This window comes from Humulus lupulus, chromosome 9, assembly GCF_963169125.1.
Source record: "Humulus lupulus chromosome 9, drHumLupu1.1, whole genome shotgun sequence".
NCBI classification, from domain to species: Eukaryota; Viridiplantae; Streptophyta; class Magnoliopsida; order Rosales; family Cannabaceae; genus Humulus; species Humulus lupulus.
This window is the reverse complement of record NC_084801.1, coordinates 114,017,695-114,030,272: the sequence shown is the minus strand read 5'-3', so window position 1 is coordinate 114,030,272 and position 12,578 is coordinate 114,017,695. Positions and strand designations below refer to the sequence as shown.

General features: G+C 40.0%; 1 non-coding gene and 1 pseudogene across 1 annotated transcript; both read left to right on the top strand.

Annotated features, from left to right (window-relative positions):
* The window catches only part of LOC133799952 (putative pentatricopeptide repeat-containing protein At1g56570), a 57,555-nt pseudogene that overhangs the window by 15,626 nt on the left and 29,351 nt on the right, over positions 1-12,578 (top strand).
* Positions 10,892-10,998, top strand: LOC133802930 (small nucleolar RNA R71). Its single transcript, XR_009877673.1, has one exon. It is a non-coding gene; the product is annotated as a small nucleolar RNA R71 (small nucleolar RNA).

Below are 12,578 nucleotides of genomic sequence, written 5' to 3'. Positions count from 1 at the left end.
CAATTCCAAAAATCTAGAAAGGTATAAGAGGACGACGCTCCGATGTTTCTACAACTTCTGGAAACACAATCAGGGAGCCGACTTCAGCTATCTTTCAGAGGATGTCAGGGCTGCCGAGCTGGCTCGCTGCACTACCCAACTGGCTGAAGAGGAGGCAAGAGCGAGGATCCCTGCTTCCCCAAGCATCGCTAGCGTAGAGGAAGAAGGGGCTGCTAAGGATGCTGTCACCCAGAATGCTGCTAAGGACCCTCCTACTCCCAATGCCTCTTAAGCTTTTTCATTTATTTTTTCTTTTGACTACATGACCCACGGGTCGTGATGTAAGGACAATATTTTCATTTTAAACTTTGCTGCACGGTCAGTAAATCTTTTTCTTTTACTTGAATAATTACATCCAAGCAGTGATGCTTGCGGTGTAAAAGATTGCATGATGCTATAACATTTTCATTTATTATAACATTTGTCCGTATGACCGAACTTAGCATAGTACTTTTGCATGATTTAACAAAATATAAATTTTGAAAAATACTCTAAGTACCTCAGCATGCTTTCACTCATTTTTTTCATGTGTTTACATACCTCACGGTATGCTTTGCTATCGATGTGCCTTATATGCCCCCCAAGTGATCGAGGAGCTTTAGGCCCTTGGTTACTTGCCTTGACCACGACCTGTTCGAACATTTCTGCTCGGGTAAAAAATAATACTTGTAATACAGCAAAACAACACATGTAATGAACAAATACTTGTAAATATAAATTCACAAAGGTTGGCAAGAATGACTGGCTGCGCACAGTCCCTTATAATCTCGTATTAAAAATGGACTAAACATGTCTTTACGAGTGATTCTGAAATACAATCTTACATATACGAGTGATTAGCCATATAGCGTGGCTAACCCTCTTTGCTAAACTTGTAAAAAGAAAAATTAATACAAGCCAGTCCTTTAAGAAGAACTGTTTACTAATAATACTTGCGCAGGTGTTCTCCATTCCAATAACGCAGAACGAGATCTCCGTTTAAGCGTGCAAGTTTGTAGGTGCCCGGATGAAGGACTTCTTCAATTTGGTAAGGTCCTTCCCAATTACGTCCGAGCACTCTAGCAGTAGGGTCGCGGGTATTTAAGAAAAATCGTCGTAGCACCAAGTCGCCGACGTTAAATTTTCTTTCTTTAACTTTGGAGTTAAAGTACCGGGCGACTTTTTGTTGGTATGCAGCAACTCGGAGTTGGGCCTTCTCCCGTATTTCGTCAATCGAGTCTAGGGATTCCATCATCAGTTGGCTGTTCTGGTCCTGGTCGTATGTTAGACGTTAATGTGAGGGGGGATCTAATTCGACAGGTGTAGCGATATTTTTGCTATGCAAGTGCACACAGTCGCAAACTCGTAATAAAATGGTAAAACCAAGTATCGTCCTCAAGGACTGAGTTATCAATTACCAGTCAATTAATTTCTTGTTCTATTTGATAAATTGAAATTCTTGATTTTTATAAATTGCAGAAACAATAATTGAAAATTGAATAGAATAACAACTAATGGAAAAACTTTTAATTTAATCACTGAGAAACAATTAGGATATTCAATCTCATCAACTATCCTCCCTATTATTCCCTAATGCAAAGTGTGAATTCTTCTTCTTTTGACCTAATTCAATTAACAAGTCGATAAAGCAGCCTATAATCATACTATGAATTATAAACTCAACCTAGATGACAATTTCCTATATTTCTATGGTAAATTGAACCACGCAGGTAGCATTAATCTCAATCAACTTAATAACAGTTACACAATTAATTCAGATACTTTCGTTCTAAATTAGAATTATGTCCAATATAACCACAGCAGAATTAAATCTCACTTCTCAGATTTTGACTTAAAAACATATGTAAATGACTAAAGATGGCCAATCAATAATCAATTTAAAAGAACAGATTATATGGAATTGAAGAAGATTAAAGAAGAAGAACATTAAAATTGCATTAGTTCATAACAGGGATTCAAGTGATTCAATTAAACATCCTAAACAGAAAATTAGTTCATAATCATAATGCTAATCACAACAAAAATTAAAGATAACATCAGGAAGAAGAAGAAAAACATGTAAAAATACTCTAGGTCTTCAGCCTTCAAAACCAGCATTATCCACAATCCGTACGTGTCTTCTTTCTTCTTTTTCGCCAAGTTAAAACCTAAGGTTTCAAATTTTAAAGAGGCGGGCCGCGGCTTTACATACACTATGCCGCGGCCCGTGTCCAAATTCCTGGGCAAAAAGCCCTTTCCATGCCACGGCCCTCTGAAGCCATGCCGCGGCCCGCATCAACGAGTTCTGGGCAAAATGCCCATCTATGCCGCGGCTCTCTATAGCTATGCCGCGGCCCGAGGATGTCCTAAAAAACAATGCTTCTGTTTCTCCCCCTAGCCGTGGCTCCACTTTGCTCATGCCGTGGCTCTTAAGGAATTTCTCAATTCTTCAAGTTTTCATCCCAAAATTTCACCAACACTTCCAAATTGTGTTGAGAACCATTCTTTATCAAAATATGATGAAAAACTTGATTATTTCTTCCCTTTCTTTGGCATTTTCTTCCACATGCTCAATTCTTCCTGATATTCACAAAGACAAACAAACAAAGCATAAACCCGCACTAAATGAAAGAAAAACGAAATAAAAGACTACTAAAAACATCACCAAAACATAACAAAAACTAGACTCAACAAACTCCCCCAAACTTAACCTTTACTCGCCCTCGAGTAAAGACCAAGTTAAACTAACAAAAAGAAACAAACATAAACGAACAAGCTAAACCATCATTACCATCTACACTGCTTTGCCAAAACTCATGAAATCTCAATTGCAATATTTATAACCAGAATTTCAGCTCAATTGCCTTAAAGTCCAATTTGTATAGTTCAATTAGGGAAATCAATAATATATCATGAAAATGACTAAAACACTTGGATTCTATCATATATGCTCAACTCATTCCAGACAATTCCACAAACCAACTCTACAATATGCTTGCATTACTTGACCTTCTCCACTAATGTCAACAACACGTGTTTCGAAATCAAAAGGACTTTCACAGGTTATAACGTTAGGCTTAGGCAAGGGTAGATAAAATTGTCATTTAGGCTCAATCATTACCATAAGCATAAAAACCTTGAAACCAGCCAAATTTCTCTTCACCACACCAAAAATCACCATTTTATTCAATTAGAGAGAGAGATTACAACACTTTCATCATTTTCTTATTTTTTTTTTATTTTTTTTTAAATATCACACTCCCCCAAACTTAAGATTTTCTATATCTACATAATCAAGGAGTGTGACAAAGTGATTCTTTTTTTTTTTTTTCAAAGACTTCTCTCTCTCTTCTTTTTGTACAATCATACTACATTCCAATCATACCAAATCCGTACTATTCTTCATTCTTCTTTCCCACAAATTATATGCTTATGATAACAAAGGAAAAGGAAAACAAAAATAATGAAGTTAGGAAATTTAGGCTCAAATAGTATAATCAAGAACAAAAACCAAGTTTAAGGCTCAAAAAGGGTAACAAAGGATGATTAAATCAAGGTTGGCTTGAAAGGCACAATCGATCCAATAAAATTGCCTAAATCACTTTTCTAAACACATGTCATCAATGATTTCGCCTCAAAGGCCAAATAATGCAAGTTCTATCAAAGTCAAATTATCATTCCACCAACCCTAGTCAAACTCATATAATAAAATCCAAAATGTTGCATTTTCAAAACATATTAAAAATTTCCCACAAAACTTTTAGATTAAACTCTAAAACAATTGAACCAAGCACACAGTTGAATTCAATTTCCTTTTCACGAGCAAAGACAAAGCAACAACAGACAAGAATGATGGCTTAACAGTTACACTGAACAACACAGAAAATAACACAACAAACTAAACACTAAACTAAACAACGCACAAAACAAAACAAAACAAAATAATCTCTCCCACAAACTTAAAATGCACATTGTCCCCAATGTGATAAAGAAAAGAACAAGGAAAGAGAACTTACCTGATGCCACATCAGTATGGCGGAGGAGGTGGTAGAGGTGGCCACTGGTATGGAGTGTACTGGGGCGGAGGAGTGAAATAATTCTCATCAGCGGAGCTCATAGTCCACCTCGTCACTAACGCATTCAACTCCTCAATGTGAACTCGCCCGTACTCATTTTGTTGCACCATGAAGTCATTATAGTGCTGATTTTGCGCATGATTCGATTGGATTAAGTATTGATTTTGCTGAATAAGGTAATCCAATCGGTCATGCGTACGCTGCGTATGCTCATCAATCGGTCCACCAATTGCCAAATTCGAAGGTGGGTTATTGGGGCCTGGTTCATCTACTTCCTCCTCCTCAGCTTGATCGATGTCCACTGTGTCATCAGCCCGACTGCGCTTATTTTGCTGGCTAAAGGCAGGCGGCGTAAGAGAGGCCGAAGGGAATGCCGTAAACAAAGTCTGATTGATTGCCCCCATTGGCCTCCGGACTAGATCGCTGTTGTAGACTGGTACCTCATAAGTGTTGCATAGGGTCGAGAGGAAGGTACCATGGGCAACACCAGCTGTAGTATTGAATCTGCTGATGTTGCGAATGCTATAACGAATAATGCGACCCACATCAACTTTCATTTGAGTCATGATAGCATACACCAACAAACAGCGCTCTCTATCAATAGAAGACAGATGAGAAGTCGGTAGTAAACGTGCACTCACAAAATAAACCCACGCCTTCGCAATTGGGTTTAGCTGCCACCTGCACAACTCTTTGGGCTTCCCATTATGATAATTGAAACGTGCCCCTTCCATACTCAAAACGGCAGCCACAATGTCATAGTCTAGCTCCTCAAAGTGGGCCAACTGCCAATGTTCATCCTCTTGTGCAGACAATGAGGGAAGGCCCAATAATTGGTTAAATGCATAAGAGGTTGTAGGCACCAGTTTACCCCTGATAAAATTGTTCTGTTCTGCATCTTGAAATGAGAAATTGGCAAAAAATTCATATAACTGAGAGCAGTTGGCTGAGCCCACATGAGTAGAGTCACAAAGGAAACCCCACTTACGGCGCACTATCTCAGCTTTGATAATGTCATAACCAGGGTTTTGTACAGTAGTGGCCTCATTAAGCTCAAACCCCCTTTCCTTTACCACCGATCTCTTATAAATCTTTTTAAATAAATCAGCTGCGTCCTTATTGACAAATAAATTTGTGTCATAATCAGCTGGGGCAGGTGGTGTTGGTGGTGGTTGAGTGCGCGATGAGGAGGCTTTCTTTGAGGTGGTTCCTCTAGGGGGATTTCTCTTCGGACCCATAGTGTCTTTCAAAACAAGAACAAACTACTCCCAAATAGGTTTTCAAGACCTTGAGTACAATTTTCCTTAGGTGTCACTCCCCCAAAACTTATGATTAACACAATCAACAGCACAGACACTAATTCCCAGATAAACAATCGACCAACCCCTTAAACGTCTCACAAGAAAAGCACAGAGCAAACCAAAATACCACAATGCAAACTATTCTCCAATCAAAAGCACTAGAATAGGTAAGATGCACTTACTTGAATGGCACAAAAGTTCTTCTTTTTGTCTCCTTGGCTGATGGAAGTCTCAAGAGATAGAGAGAAAAAGATGTTTTGGGTAGGAGAATAGTTTCTGAAAGTGATATTGAGTGAGAATGTGGCCAAATTAGGGCTTTTTATCCCAAATTTCGGACTCGGGCCGCGGCATTACTTTGACCATGCCGCGGCCCGCATAAAATTTCCAGGGTATAATGCCGCGGCCCTCTGATACCTATGCCGCGGCCCGCCTCGATTTTCTGGGAAAACTGGGGTTCAATGCCGCGGCCCTCCTGATCCATGCCGCGGCTCGCCCCTATACTTAAAAAATCCATGGGCCTCTGGAACCCCCAATGCCGCGGCATCATATGGCAATGCCGCGGCCCTTAAGGATTTCCTATTTTTTTGATTTTAAATTTTTTTTTTTTGATTTTTCACGTTTTTCACGATGCTAAAAGTCCAAAAATAAACCAAATATCCATTGTTTACAAATACAAAAGTAAAATAAATAACAAGTAAAACATAGGGTGCCTCCTACAAGCGCTGTCGTTAACGTCATTTAGCCGGACGCTGAACCCCTCTTCAGAGAGGCTTCAGAAGGAGGAGAGACTTCGCTTGATCAAAACTACCACCCAAGTATGGCTTCAATCTCTGACCATTGACTTTAAAGGAATCACCGGAGTTGCCCCGAAATTCTACAGAACCATATGGAAAAACTTGAACAATAGTAAATGGCCCTGACCATCTTGACTTCAATTTGCCAGGAAACAGTCGCAGTCTTGAATTGAACAGAAGTACCTGCTGCCCTGGTTGGAACTCTTTTCTGATTAAACTCTTGTCATGCCAAGCCTTTGTTCTTTCTTTATAAATCTTGGCGTTCTCATAAGCCTCATTTCTGAACTCGTCAAGTTCATTCAGTTGCAACAGCCTTCGTTCACTAGCGGCACTCCAATCAAAATTCAACTTTTTCATAGCCCTGAATGCCCTATGTTCCAATTCAACTGGTAGATGACATGCTTTACCAAACACCAACATGTAAGGAGACATGCCTATTGGTGTTTTGAATGCAGTTCTGTAAGCCCAAATCGCATCATCTAACTTTTTCGACCAATTTTTCCTTGAACTGTCAACGGTCTTCTCAAGGATGCTTTTTATTTCTCTGTTTGAAACTTCAGCTTGCCCATTTGATTGAGGATGGTAAGGCAAAGATTTTCGGTGATAAACTCCATAACGAGCCAACAATGCATCCAGTTGCTTATTCACAAAGTGTTTCCCTTCATCGCTAATCAGAGCTCGGGGAGTGCCAAATCTAGTAAAAATATGTTTATGCAGAAAATTAAGCACAGTTTTACCGTCATTGGCTCTAGTTGCTGCAGCCTCTACTCATTTGGATACATAATCCACTGCCAATAAAATATACTCATTGTTGTAAGATGGTGGAAAAGGCCCCATGAAATCGATGCCCCATACATCAAACAATTCCACCTCAAGAATCCCCTGTAAAGGCATTTCATTTCTCCTTGAGATATTACCAGTTCGCTGACACCTATCACAGGCTTTTACAAAAACATTGGCATCCTTGAATAATGAAGGCCAATAGAAACCACTTTGTAATACCTTGGCCGCTGTTCTTGATGCTCCAAAGTGCCCTCCACATTGTTGAGTATGACAGTGATTAAGAATGGACTGCATCTCTTCTTCAGGAACACACCTTCTGATAATCTGATCAACACAGTGCCTATAGAGAATAGGTTCCTCCCAATAGTAGTGTTTCACCTCAGAAAAGAATTTCTTTAATTGCTGCTTTGACATTTCAGGAGGCACAATTTTTGCAACCAAGAAGTTCACTATGTCTGCAAACCAAGGGACAGCTAAAGTCTCACTTACCCTAAACAACTGCTCATCAGGAAAGTGATCATTGATTTGCACTGCTTTCTTATTTTCAGTCTCCTCCAACTCAAGTCTAGAGAGATGATCCGCCACCACATTCTCGCTGCCCTTCTTGTCACGAATCTCCAAGTCAAATTCTTGAAGCAAAAGAATCCATCTAATCAGGCGGGGCTTGGCATCTTTCTTTGCCATCAAATATTTAATGGCAGAGTGATCAGTGTAGACAATCACTTTGTTACCAATAAGATATGGTCGGAATTTATCACAAGCAAACACAATAGCTAGCAACTCTTTTTCTGTAGTGCCATAATTCAGCTGAGCATCATTTAGAGTCTGACTAGCATAGTAAATAGACCTGAATACCTTGTCAATCCGCTGTCCCAGAACTGCCCCCACTGCATAATCACTGGCATCACACATCAACTCAAAAGGAAATTCCCAATTCGGAGCTATCACAATTGGAGCAGAAATAAGCTTTTCTTTCAAGAAATTGATCGCCCTCAAACATTCGTCATTAAAATCAAAGACAACTCCATTCATAAGCAGATTCGAGAGAGGCTTGGAAACCTTTGAGAAATCTTTGATGAATCTTCGATAGAACCCAGCGTGACCAAGAAAACTTCTAACTCCTTTGACTGAAACTGGTGGAGGCAGCTTTTCAATGGTAGAAATTTTTGCTCTATCTACCTCAATTCCCTCACTTGAAATTTTATGGCCAAGAACAATCCCCTCTTTCACCATAAAATGGCATTTCTCCCAATTCAACACCAGATTTTCCATCTCACAACGACGCAACACGTTCTCCAAGTGACCCAAACAGAGGTCGAATGATGAGCCAAAAACAGAGAAATCATCCATGAATATCTCAATACACAGGTCTACCATGTCTGAAAATATGGCCATCATGCACCATTGAAATGTTGCAGGGGCATTGCATAGTCCAAATGGCATTCTCCTGAAAGAAAATGTGCCATAAGGACATGTAAATGTTGTTTTCTCTTGATCCTCTGGTGCAATAGCGATCTGATGATACCCAGAATACCCATCCAAGAAACAGTAGTAGCTATGGCCTGCCAATCTGTCAAGCATCTGATCAAGGAAGGTCAAAGGAAAATGATCCTTCCTTGTGGCCTTATTGAGCTTGCGGTAGTCTATACAAATCCGCCACCCCGTTACAGTTCTGGTTGGAATGAGTTCATTGTTCTCATTTTTCACCACTGTCATTCCACCCTTCTTAGGTACCACTTGCACAGGGCTCACCCATGCACTATCAGAGATTGGGTAAATTACCCCAACATCCAACCATTTAAGAATTTCCTCCAACACTACTTCCTTCATAGCTGGATTGAGTCTTCTTTGGGCCTCTATGGATGGCTTGCTATTCTCCTCCAACAAAATTTTATGCATCACTGTCGATGGGCTGATTCCTCTAATATCTGCCAAAGTCCACCCAATGGCCAATTTATGCTCCCTTAGAACCCTCAACAGTTTCTCCAATTCTACCTTTGACAGGTCAGCTGACACAATGACAGGTAAAGTTTCATTCTCTCCCAGATAAGCATAGCGCAAGTGATCTGGAAGGACCTTTAATTCCAACTGCGGTGGTTGCTGAATGGAGGTTAGCGGTTTATCAGTCACATCTGCTAGTTCTTGAAACTTCTTCCAATATGGTAAGAATGAGTTGATCCAGTTTACACATTCTCTGATCTCAGCATCATCATCATCATCGCCCTCATCACCCAATAATACTGCCTCTAAGGCATCACTGCTCACCCTTCTCTTGGAGATTGCCTTTTCTATCACATCCACACTAAAGCAACTGTCACTAGCCACCGGATACTTCATAGACTTGAAGACATTAAAGACCACCTCATCTCCTTGAACTCTAAGCTTAAGCTCTCCTTTGTGAACATCAATAAGAGCTTGGCCTGTGGCTAGAAATGGCCTACCGAGAATAATCGGGACATCTGTGTCCTCCTCCATGTCCAGAACAATAAAGTCAGCTGGAAATATGAACTTATCCACCTTCACAAGAACATCCTCAATAATACCTCGTGGATGTGTTAACGATCGGTCTGCGAGCTGTAAAGTGACAGTTGTTGGTTTTGCCTCCCCCAAACCAAGTCTTTTAAACACAGATAAGGGCATCAGATTGATACTTGCCCCCATATCACATAAGGCGTGCTTACATTCAAACTTGCCAATGGTGCAAGGTATAGTGAAACTCCCCGGATCTCTCAGCTTTTGGGGTAGCTTCCTTTGTAAAATCGCACTGCACTCTTCAGTGAGTGCTACAGTCTCATAGTCCTCCATTCTCCTTTTCTTTGACAGAATCTCCTTCATGAACTTAACATAACTGGGCATCTGCTCCAAGGCCTCAGCAAAAGGAATGTTTATGTGCAGCTTTTTAAACACCTCAAGAAACTTAGAAAACTGTTTATCAAGTGTAGTCTTTCTAAGCCTCTGAGGGTATGGAACTCTAACTGGCTGTTCAATAACAACTGGCGGACTCTGTTCTGACTATTGACGGTCTTCAGTAACCCTTTCTGAACCGGACTGTTCACCCATCTCTTTATTCTGAACCACTGCCTGTAGAGGTCTAGGATGCTCAGTTTGCTTCCCACTCCTCAGAGTATTTGCCTGAACTTGCTCCTTGGGGTTGACTTCAGTGTTACTAGGCAAGTTTCCCTGGGGTCTGTTATTGAGCATATTGGCCAACTGCCCAACCTGTGTCTCAAGGTTTCGAATAGAGGATCTGGTCTCAGTCATAAATTGAGTCTGAGTATTAGTAAGAGTCAACAAGGCAGCTTGCAGTTCATTAGGCCTCTCAGGTTGAGGCATTGATTGTTGAGGCCTAAGCTGATGTGATGATGAAGCTTGATTCATAGGTGGCTGAGGCATGTTATTTTGAAATTGGCCCTGAAACTGAGGTTGTTGGCCTTGATTATTCTTCCACGAAAAATTGGGATGATTTTGCCACCCAGGATTGTAGTTGTTGGAGAATGGATTATTGAGCGGCCTTTGAAAGTTTCCCATCTCTTGAACTTGAGCATGATCCATTGGGGTGTTATTATTCATACAGATAGGGCACTGATCGACAGAATGAGCACCACCACACATTTCACACCTCACTGCCATCTGAACCGTATTAGCAGATACACTGCTCTGTTGTAACTGCTTTGTCAGAGAGGCTACTTGCGCTGTTAGAGCAGTGATTGCATCCAGCTCATGCACCCCTGCTACCTTCCTAACTCCTGATGATCTTTCCTCAGACCATTGATGATTGTTTGTGGCCATGTCCTCTAGTAGCTCATAAGCACCAGTTGCGCTCTTGCTCATAAAAGTGCCACCTGCTGCAGCATCAATAATGGTTCTGGTTGTAGGACATAATCCATTGTAGAAATTCTGTACTAGCATCCACTGTTCAATGCCATGATGAGGACATCTTCTCAGGAGTTCCTTAAACTGTTCCCAAGCTTCATACAGTGACTCTCTGTCATTCTGGCAAAAGTTATTTATCTCTCCCCTCAATTTAGTAGCTTTGGACGGAGGGAAGAATTTAGACAAAAATTTCTGAGCTAGATCCTGCCAGGTGACAATAGAATTTGGCTGCAGAGAGTTCAGCCAACTTTTAGCTCTGTCCCTTAGAGAAAATGGGAAGAGCCTAAGCTTGATTGCGTCATCACTCACCCCATTATATTTGAAGGTTCCACACAACTCCAGAAAGTTGGACAAATGGGTGTGAGGATCTTCAGAGGGCAACCCATTGAATTGCACAGAGGACTGCACCATTTGTAAAATAGCAGGCTTGATTTCGAAGTTGTTGGCCTCTACAACTGGTGGGCATATACTATTTTGTACTCCTGTCAGAGTGGGTAGCACATAATCTCTCAGGCTCCTCTCAGCATTGGTCTGAGCCTGAACCCCTTGTACAACTCCTGGATTTAGAACATTCCTGCCATCCCTGTCATTCTGGGCCATCTTCACAGAATTCTGGCCCTCTCTCTTGTTCTTTCTGATTTGATTGCAAGACTTTTCAATCTCGGGATTGAGAGGAACAAGTGTGTCTTTTCCTTTTCTGCCACGCATATACCAAAATTCACCTGAGATAGACAAATTAAGCAACTAAACAGATTAGAAATAAGAGAAATTAAAATCAAATTAGAATAAAAATTAATTAGACTGATATTGATAATTATTTTCAGTCCCCGGCAACGGCGCCAAAAACTTGTTGCGATATTTTTGCTATGCAAGTGCACACAGTCGCAAACTCGTAATAAAATGGTAAAACCAAGTATCATCCTCAAGGACTGAGTTATCAATTACTAGTCAATTAATTTCTTGTTCTATTTGATAAATTGAAATTCTTGATTTTTATAAATTGCAGAAACAATAATTGAAAATTGAATAGAATAACAACTAATGGAAAAACTTTTAATTTAATCACTGAGAAACAATTAGGATATTCAATCTCATCAACTATCCTCCCTATTATTCCCTAATGCAAAGTGTGAATTCTTCTTCTTTTGACCTAATCCAATTAACAAGTCGATAAAGCAGCCTATAATCATACTATGAATTATAAACTCAACCTAGATGACAATTTCCTATATTTCTATGGTAAATTGAACCACGCATGTAGCATTAATCTCAATCAACTTAATAACAGTTACACAATTAATTCAGATACTTTTGTTTTAAATTAGAATTATGTCCAATATAACCACAGCAGAATTAAATCTCACTTCTCAGATTTTGACTTAAAAACATATGTAAATGACTAAAGATGGCCAATCAATAATCAATTTAAAAGAACAGATTATATGGAATTGAAGAAGATTAAAGAAGAAGAACAATAAAATTGCATTAGTTCATAACAGGGATTCAAGTGATTCAATCAAACATCCTAAACAGAAAATTAGTTCATAATCATAATGCTAATCACAACAAAAATTAAAGATAACATCAGGAAGAAGAAGAAAAACATGTAAAAATACTCTAGGTCTTCAGCCTTCAAAACCAGCATTATCCACAATCCGTACGTGTCTTCTTTCTTCTTTTTCGCCAAGTTAAAACCTAAGGTTTCAAATTTTAAAGAGGCGGGCCGCGGCTCT